The sequence below is a fragment of the Microcaecilia unicolor genome, chromosome 3 (assembly GCF_901765095.1).
Source record: "Microcaecilia unicolor chromosome 3, aMicUni1.1, whole genome shotgun sequence".
Lineage (NCBI taxonomy): Eukaryota > Metazoa > Chordata > Amphibia > Gymnophiona > Siphonopidae > Microcaecilia > Microcaecilia unicolor.
In genome coordinates this window covers 233994689-234004893 of record NC_044033.1, presented here as the reverse complement: position 1 = coordinate 234004893, position 10205 = coordinate 233994689, and positions in this window count along the sequence as shown.

The following is a 10205-nucleotide window of genomic DNA, read 5'->3' as shown; positions in this document are numbered from 1 at the left end:
AAAAATGTGCTATATACAGTCTGAAAATGTCATTTACTCATTCAGGAGAATGCCACCACCTTATTTTATCTGCAGTTGATTTATCATAGAACTATGAAATGTAAAGTTAATGCGGTACAAATGTTTGGCCTTATGAATCACTTTCAGACCTCTATGAAGAATCAACTATTCAAACTTTTCTTTCCTAATTTTTCATTTCCTATCAGAATAATTTCTACCAAATAGCTCTAAAAACTCTAATTTAACCATATAGGTTCAATGCACCAATGTCCCTCTCCCAGATCATGCCCCAACAGTGAATAAACACCAAAGAGCAAATCTACACTTGCTCCAAAACAGGTGTGTGTGTGTATGCACACTCATGTGTCTGTGCTTGTGAGCGGATGTGTGTGTGTACCTGTGCATGTGTGCATGCACGTGCACACATGTTTATGTGCACACGTGCACACATTTGTGTACACATGTATTTGTGTGTGAGGGGTGCAAATGTGTGTGTGTACATATATGTGTATGTGCATGCATATGTGTGTGCTCACATATGTCTGTGCTTGTATGTGCACACTGTGCACAAGTGTGCATGTGCGTACATGTGTGTGCATTCATATGTGTGTGCATGTGATTGTGTCTGTATGCACATTTATGTGTGCATGTGTGGGGTGTACACACGGGTGTGCATATACATGTGTGTGCTCATACATGTATGTGTGTATATGCGCATAAGTATGTGCGCACATGTGTACGTGTGTGTTGTGAGGAACCCCTGAGGGTCAGGGAAGAAGGGATCTGGGAGAGGAGCAAGATGGGTAGGTTTCATACCTGGGATTCCAACTACAAGTCCCAGGATCATAGTGGCTGGGAAGCCACGCCCCCACGGAGGCATAAGTTTCCCAAGAGCCAGAGAAGGGAGGAGGACTACAGTTCCCAACAACCCCTGCAATGCCCTGGGGGCAAGCAAAAGGAGCAGCAAGGGAACTACAAATCCCAGGATCCCGAGGGAGAGGAGGGGTTGGGCTGAGGGGGAATAATCAGGAGGGGGAGGACCAGCTGGGGACCATAAAGGGAGAGGAGCCCATGGAATGGGAGGTGGAGAAAGAGGTCAGAGAGGTGATTCAAGCCCAGGATGACTGGGGAAGTGAGCCCATGGAGATTGCTGCTCTAGCTCAGGTACAAGGGAAGAAGTTGAAAGGCATCATAACAAACCTTCTTCAAGGCTGGGGAAAGCTTGGAGGAAAGGTTAAGCAGCTGTTCCACTCAAGGGGGAGAGAGGTGCCGTGCTGTAAAGCAGTGAATGATTTCAGCTGTGGCCAGAAGTCAGACCCGGTTGGAGAAACAGGTAGTGACTTGAACTGTGTCCAGGAACCTGGCCATGCTGGGGAAGCAGTGAGTGATTTGAACTATGTCCAGAAGTCATGCCATGCTGGGGAGGCAGTGAGTGATTTAAACTGTGTCCAGAAGTCATGCCATGCTGGTGAAATAGTGAGTGATTTAAAACTGTGTCCAAGAATCAGGCCTTGCTGGGGAAGCAGTTAATGATTTAAACTGTGGCCGGCGGGGGGAAGGAACAAGGGGTGATATGTGCTGTAACCAAGGACTGTGTCTGAAAGAGGAAATGTCTTGGCCTTGCTGATGGAATAAAGCGGTTTTTAAGCATATTTTTGGAGTCTGCATCTGGGAGTGCTGTGTCCAGGGAAGGGCCCTTCCAGGGTCAGCCGAGTTCATAGACGGTTGGACGGTTTCCTAAAGGACAAGTCCATAAACCACTACTAAATGGGAAAAATCCACAATTCCAGGAATAACATGTATAGAATGTTTGTACATTTGGGAAGCTTGCCAGGTGCCCTTGGCCTGGATTGGCCGCTGTCGTGGACAGGATGCTGGGCTCGATGGACCCCTGGTCTTTTCCTAGTGTGGCATTACTTATGTACCTGCAGGAAGGCCTGAAGGTGGTGACCTGCTGACAGTGTGTATGCATGTACTTGTTTATGTGCATGTATGTGTGTTCTCGCATGCATGTTTGTGTATGTGTGTGTGCATTAATGCATGTGTTTGTATGTGTGTACACACAAGTGTGTGCATGTGTGTGCACATGTGTACTATGTGTGTAAGCATGTGTGTATATGTGCATGTGTGTGTACACACATGGGTGTGTATGCGTGCACACTTGTGTGTGCATGTGCGCGCAGTCACATCCTTTGTGCCTGGGCTTATGTGCACACATGCATGTGCTTGTATGTCTGTGTATGTAATTTATACATCTACATGTGTAGCATGATATGAAGAATTTTCAGAATTATTGATTTTGCTGGAACATATATATTTATATTTTAAAAAATGCTTTGCTAATGCAACTTGAGTAGTATCAGAAACACACGTCTGGCCTTCACCATCCCCCTGAAGACCACTGATAGCTTGTAACAATAGAACTGGCTGGGTGGATACATTCACCATATCTCCAAAGAACAAAGTCTGCATATTGACAGCAATCACAGAGACTGGAGTTAACAAAAGACAGCGAAACTCCCAGATCATGACCCACCTAATCTGACAAAAGAAAGTCCATCTACTCTCAGACAATGAGTCTTTTAATCCTGTCAAGTATGGGTGTGTAATATAGCACATAGTCAGCCAGGAACTCTTATGATGTCATTAAACATATGACCAGCCACCATGCTCCATCTCAAAACTAGATGGAACTAGTTTTCGCCTATCCCTGAGTTTTCATTGGATCAAATACACCCCACCTGACTTCTGCCTATGATCCAACAAGAAATTATAGAACTCTGGAACATTCTCAGTCGGCCATGATGCTTCTTCCTCTCCTCTCTGGATTCTGGATTCTGGACCCTGCCTGCTGGACGATGTGTACCCCTCTGGACCTGCAAGCAAAAAAAAAACAGAAGAAACCAGTCCGCAAAAAAACAACAATGGATAAAACAGCGAAGATGACTAAGAAAAACAAAAATGAAAAAAATAAAAAAATAAGACAACACTTCAAATATGAAAACTAAAAATATTTATTAACCATAAAAATAATGCAGAATAAAGGAGAACAGTACTCGACACAACTGTGTTTCAGCCGGTAAGGCCTGCGTCAGGAGTCTTCTCACCATATAAAGTGAGAACCGTAAAAGACATCCGATGTAGAATTAGAGAAAGACACTTTATACGGTGAGAAGACTCCTGACGCAGGCCTTACCGGCTGAAACACAGCTGTGTCGAGTCCTGTTCTCCTTTATTCTGCATTATTTTTATGGTTAATAAATATTTTTAGTTTTCATATTTGAAGTGTTGTCTTATTTTTTTATTTTTGTTTTTGTTAGTCATCTTCGCTGTTTTGTCCATTACCTCTCTGGACCTTCATTGAATCCCTGGGCCTTGCTACACTTCACACACATCCAAGATAAGACTTTCTCCAGGCTCCAGCAACAACCCTGCAACAAAAAGACTTATTTTCCAGCAAGGACCTCCTTCACCACTCCAACCAGTAGCCTCCATCAAAGTGAGTTACTATTAATCCAGCCTAATTAATAATTCAGACTTCCTAACAATATTTATCTTGTGGCATATTTCCCTTGTATAAAATCTCTAACATTATTGCATTATCTGTATTGTAAATAAACATTTTAAAGGTAAATAACTGGTCTGTGTGTTCTGAGCACATGTCCGTAAACATTATACAGTGCAGCTCAGGGGGCGTGTTTGGAGGTAGAGAGTAGGCATGCCCTGCTCTAACTGGGTAGTGTGGGTAAACTGCCACATGCTGCCCAATTAGTGCGGGATTAGCACAGGGTCTCTTACCACCTAGCAAATAAGGGGCGGTAAGAGCTTAGGAAATTAGCTCATAGCCATTAAGTGGAAAATAGAAATTGTAGCCATTTTACTGGCATGCTAAAAGTGGCTTCAGTGAGTGGGAAGCCTATGTTCTAAAAATAGTGCAGGTCACTTTTTAGCGTTGCTTACTAAATGGGCCCCTTTATGAATAATGGCCAGCTGCCCAGCTACTACAAAATACAAAGTAATATAACATTAATCAAAACAAATAATAAAAGGAAAGATAAAAAAATAATTAAAATATATGATGTTGAGAGACTTGGGGGGCGTGTCAAAATGGCGGTCTGAGCTTCTGGATGCCTGCACGATCGTGACTGAGCTTTTTCATTTGTACTTCCAAAATTCTACCAAGAAATAATGTCTCATACGAAAAGGAAGGGGGTAGTGAAGAGCCTACCGTCGACGGCTCAAACTGCTGTCCCATATCAACCTACGATCGACAGGTACACCACAAGCACTCCGCGGGTGACCGGTGTGAGGATTCCCGCAGTGGGCATCGATGGAGGAGCGCTGACCCCACAGGGAACGGAAACAACACTTTCCTCCCCAGAGGTTAACCCACCACCATGTCCCGCCGCTATCAGAGGAAGGCCGACAGATCTCGAGACGTCGGAAAGCGGCGAATCGGATTCTGTAGACGGCAGCGACCAACCTAAGACGGCAGCAGAGGAAACTACTTTCGAACAAGATGTTCCCATGACGGTTACACTAGAGACTATTTGGAAAGCAATTCAAACGTTAACAAATACGGTTGCACAGGCAGTTCAGAAACTACATCTATCGTGACCGAACTGGACTCTTTGACAGAGGCTTTAGATACCTTAAAGCAAGATTCAACAACACAAAAAGCTCAAGTCCAAGAGGAAATAGCGACATTAAAATCTACCACAGATTCTTTGATTAAAGATAAAGTAATGATTCATCGGAGAATAGAACAATTTGAGAACTATAATAGACATTTGAATTTACGTTTATTAAATTTTCCAATGATTCCAGAAATAAGTGCTACAGAGTTACTTAAGAAATAACTGACGGATATCCTGCAATTCTCTCCCAATCTTATTCCTCCAATAAACAAAATATATTATTTACCTATACCTCAGAAGGTGGGAGAGTATAAAAAGAAATTACAGGCTCAAACATTAACTCAATTGCAAGAACCGAGGCTTCAAGATCTTACTTCATTTCTGGAACAGTCAAGTATTGAGGTAATTAATCGACGGACATTATTGATTTCACTGGTTTTTGAACAAGACTTAAATTCTATTTTGAAATTATACTTTAAAAACTCATTAAAAACATTTTATGGAGATAGGATTTGGATATTTCCCGATGTTGTAAAATCCACACAAGATCGAAAGAGAGCTTTTTTGGCTCTAAGAGAAGAGAAAAAAGCTTTGGGAGCGAGATTTTCACTTGCATATCCATACAAGTGTTCAATTTGATACTTAGATAACAAATACCCGTTTTTTGAACCTGAACAACTAAAATCTTTTATTGATTTAAAAAAGCTAACCAAATAGGAACTAGATTATGAGAAGATCTGTGATTGTTTAGTTAACAATTAGAAAATATCAAGGATAAAGACAAGGCCATTTACCTAGTATATGTTATTATTAGAATGTTTATTCTTCTCATATATGTTCACCCCCCCCCCCCCCCAATGTTATTTCAAATTGGTGGTCTAAGAAAGAATTGATATATTTGTTTAGAAAAATGGGGGAATATTCCTCCTAATTGTTTTTTTTTCTTATTTTTCCTTTCTGAGTTTCTGTATACAAGATTCAATGCTTGTAAATACTGCAAAATTAATAAATAAATAAATAATATATATATGATGTTGAAATGACCTATCAATTTATAAGCTTCCCTAAGAACTTATTAAACAAGAAGGTTTGTAACATAATGAAAAAAATACATAATCAGTCATACATCTGTTCTCTTGCCAGAAGACTATTCCATTCAAGGGGAGCATGATAAGCATTCTTTTCAAACAAAAAATTATCATATAGGGAATATAACAACTGATCAGTAGAACATACAATTAATCTGGAATTGGGGTACATGAAGAAATAGCTTTATGGGCATCTCTAGTGTCTAGCGCAGCGTAGTAAACAGGGCCCTAAATTTCATCAGCCATTTGGATGCCCAGTCTTCCAATTTCCTAAGGTCTTCCTGCAATGCTTCCTAGTCTGCTTGTGTTTTGATAACTTTGAATAGTTTTGTGTCATCTGCACAAAAATCGTCCTGATTAACAGATCATTTATAAATATGTTAAATAGCACCAGTCCCAGTACAGATCCCTGTGGCACTCCATTGTTCACCCTCCTCCATTGAGAAAAATGGCCATTTAACCCTACCCTCTAATAATCAATTCCTAATCCACAGAAGGACATTGCCTCCTAAGAGTCTCATAAAGAACTTTGTCAAAACCTTTCTGAAAATTATCAACTGGCTCACCTTTATCCACATGTTTATTCACGCCTTCAAAGAAATGAAGCAAATTGGCTAAACCCCTGCAGACTGTACCATTAACCATGTTTGTCTATGTGTCCATAATTTTATTCTTTATAACAGTTTCCACTATTTTGCGCAGCACTGAAGTCAAGCTTACTGGTCTGTAATTTCCTGATCATAGCTGGAAACCTTTTTAAAAATCAGTATTATATTGGCCACCCTACAATCTGCAGGTACTATAGACAATTTTAACCACAGGTCACAGATCACTAACAGCAGATCAGCAATTTTATGTTTGAGCTCTTAGAGTACCCTGGAGTGTATACCATCTGGCCCAGGTGACTTATCACTCTTTAACTTGTCTATTTTGTCCAGTATATCTTCCAGGTTCACTGAGATTTCTTTCATTTCCTCCACATTGTCACACTTGAAAACCATTTCTGGTACAGGTAGATCTCTTACATCTTCTTCCTTAAAGACTGAAGGAAAGAATTCATTCAAAATCTCCGCTATGGCCTTGTCCTCCCTGAGTGCCCCTTTTTCTCCTTCATGATCTAGGTCCTACGGATTCCATCACAGGCTTTCTGCTTCTGATGTACCTGAAAAAGCTGTTAACATTAATTTTTATCTCTGTGGCAAGTTTTTCTTCATATTCTTTTTTAGCCTTCTTTATCAATGCTTTCTAGCTAGCTTGACACTGCTTATGGTGCTTCATATTTTCCTCATTCAAATCTATTTTCCATTCTTTGAAGGATGTTCTTTTGGCTCTAAAAGCCTCTTTCACATCACCTTTTAACCATGCTGGCTGTCGTTTGTTCTTCTTTCCAGCTTTGTTAATACCTGGGATACATCTGGTCTGGGCTTCCATGATGGTATTTTTAATCTACATCCATGCCTGTTGTAAAGTTTTAACCTTTATTTTCATCATTTTATCATAGTTGCCCTTTCTAAAATTAAATGCTGCTACTGTAGATTTCCTTTGTGACTTCACTCCAGATATCAGCTCAAATGTTTCCCATCAGATCCAACATCATTACCTCTCAAACTATGCCCTGCATTCCACTAAGGATCAGATCTAAAATAGCTCATCCTCTTGTCAGTTCCTGCACCAGTTACTCCAAGAAGCTGTCAATCTCTAGAACGGTCACTGGGCATATATCAAACACTTGTCAGTGGAGAAAAAAAGACTTCAGACACTGCAAGATTCACATCCACTTGTAAGGTAAACCTTCATAATCGTGGGTGACTCTCCCTCAATCACTAGTCACAAAAAAACTCCACACAGTTATTATAGATGACCAAAAAAACATTTTGAGATACAGAATAGTATATTACTGTTGGAAAGCTTGTAACAGCTATGGTATCTTAAGCCTGATATCTTCTTAAATAATTGTTACATATCTTGAGAACTTTTCTTCAGTCCCGACAGGGGTTCCCTGTTTCACCTCCTTGGGTTGCATCAGGGGAATGTATGTTCTCACCGATATCAAGAATAATCACCTGCTTTCAATATCATCACGATTTCTCGAAAAACAACTCTCCGTGTAAAGCTCTCAAACAAAATGGCAACGGGGTTCTTCCTAAAAAATGCCTTCATTTTATAATGACGTGATGACGTCAATTTAATTATCTCCCCTTGAAGTCAACTCATAGAAAAGCCTTCCATTCCAGCGCGACATTTAACACTTGAGGCGCTACCATGTGTAAACAATAGATCCATCTTTGTTCTCTTTGGCTGAGTATACGTCTGATGTTTCCTTTCTTTTCAGTGATTTGCAACTGTTGCAACACAATGCAACGGATCTCCGCAAAAGAATGTTGTTTATCTACAAAATATGTTACCAAGGATTCACTCAGTTTCTTCGCTTGAATACAGTGGTGAGGTTCTATCAGGCGTGTTTTTAAAGCCCTAGAAGTCTGCCCTAAAATAAATCACATGGACATCTCAGCAAGTATATCTCATTCATAGAGTTACATGTTGTATTTGCCTTTAAGGGATAAATTCTGCCCATATGACTGTCTACGAATTGTTTAGAATTCATCATTATCGAACACACTGAACAGGTCCCACAAGGTCCATGATGCCCTGTATTTCTCATTTCGGTAGTGTCTCTGTTCCACACTTCCGCCGTGCTTAAGATATCTTTCAGATTGTTGTTTCTTTGATACAGGGTGAATCTGTATTACCGGCAAACATTTTTTCACTGCCCTAGTTAACAAATTTGTGTGTGTATAGTTAACACCTCGTGTTCCACTAATCGATTTTCCTTTGGAGTCAGTAGCAGCTCTCTGTGATTGTAGAGAGCTCTTTTCCCTGCTTTTTTCACTGTAGCCACAGGATATCCTCTTTTAATGAATTTATCAGTCAATCCTGGCAGCTGTTGTCTAAATTCATATGTGGAGGAACAAATTCTGCGATAACGCAAGAATTGTGAAAATGGTATGTTTGATTTACAAATGGAAGGGTGCATACTCGTATATCCTAACAATGTGTTCCTATCGGTGGGTTTGACATAAGCCGAAGTTTCAGATGTGCCCTGTTTCAAGGATATCCAAAATATCTAAAAATGCTATACCTAAGCTACTGCTCTGCATATCAAATTTGATGGTATTATGACATCCATTCATATATCGTAAGAACACTCCAGGTCCTGATGATTGCCCTTCTACAACATAAAGATATTGTCAATGTATCTTCACCAGCTGATTACATCTTGAAAAAATCTTGACGAATAAATCCATTTAGTTTCGAACCAATCCACATATAAATTTGCAATAGTTGGAGAGAATGCAGCGCCCATGGACATGCCTGTTTTTTTGATGTAGTAATTGTGATTGAATGTTAAATAATTACAGGAAAGAGCCACCTTTGTGAGTGCTAATATAAAATCTACTGGGACCAGATGAGGTCTATCTCATTGTGCCAATACAGTGGTCAGAACCTCTAAAGCCTCGTTCTGTGGTATACAAGTATACAAGGAACGAACATCGAATGTGACCATGATAATAGATTCACCACTCTGTCCTGTTTGAGAAGCCAGTAGCCTCAAAAAATGAGCACTGTCCTGTACATATGATTTTATTCATGACAAACATGGTTGCAGATGTTTATCAATGTATTTAGCAGTATGCTCCAAAAAGGACCCCCTCGCAGATACAATCGGATGGCCCGGGGGAACTTGTAAATTTTTATGGATTTTTGGTAGAGTGTAAAATACTGGAACTTCTCCATTTCCCGATATAGGAGGGCCTTAAATGTGGACAGGGCAGAATCCAGTGGTCCCGCAGGAGTCCATGTAGAGGGTTCTCAACTGCAAATAATAATCTCAACTGCAATTTACGGACAAATTTTTCAATGTCAATACGTGCTTGGAACGAGTCATGAAAACTGGATGGAATGAATGAAAGTCCTTTAGATAACACATTTGTTTCCTCAGTCGAGAGAACTCTGTTGGAAATGTTCACCACTGTTGATTCCGATGTTGAGATCTTGTTTGTGGTATTTGATTTATAGCTCTTCCACGTTTGCCTTGATCTCTCCAATTGTTTTTTTGACGTTGGCACTCTCCTGCATGTGCACTCTCTCCTAAAGGGTTCCTCGTGTCTTCTCCACTACTTGAACTATCTGTGGACATCTGAAAATGAGTTTGCTTTTTTTCTTTATTTTCTTGTTGATCCTTCCTCATCCAGGGGTAAATATACCCGTCCTTGTAATCCCCCTCATCATGCTGGAATTTCTTTATCTTTTGTGTTCTCAATTCCTTTCTAAATTTTTCCATTTTGTAAGTTAAGTCTTTAAATTCATCCGCGTAGTGTAGTGACTCTTCTTGGTTCTTCAGTAACTATTCACACTGTACTCATTCCAAAGTAATCTGCTCCTGAATTCGTTTTACCAGCAGCACCATCAAATCAAGGGA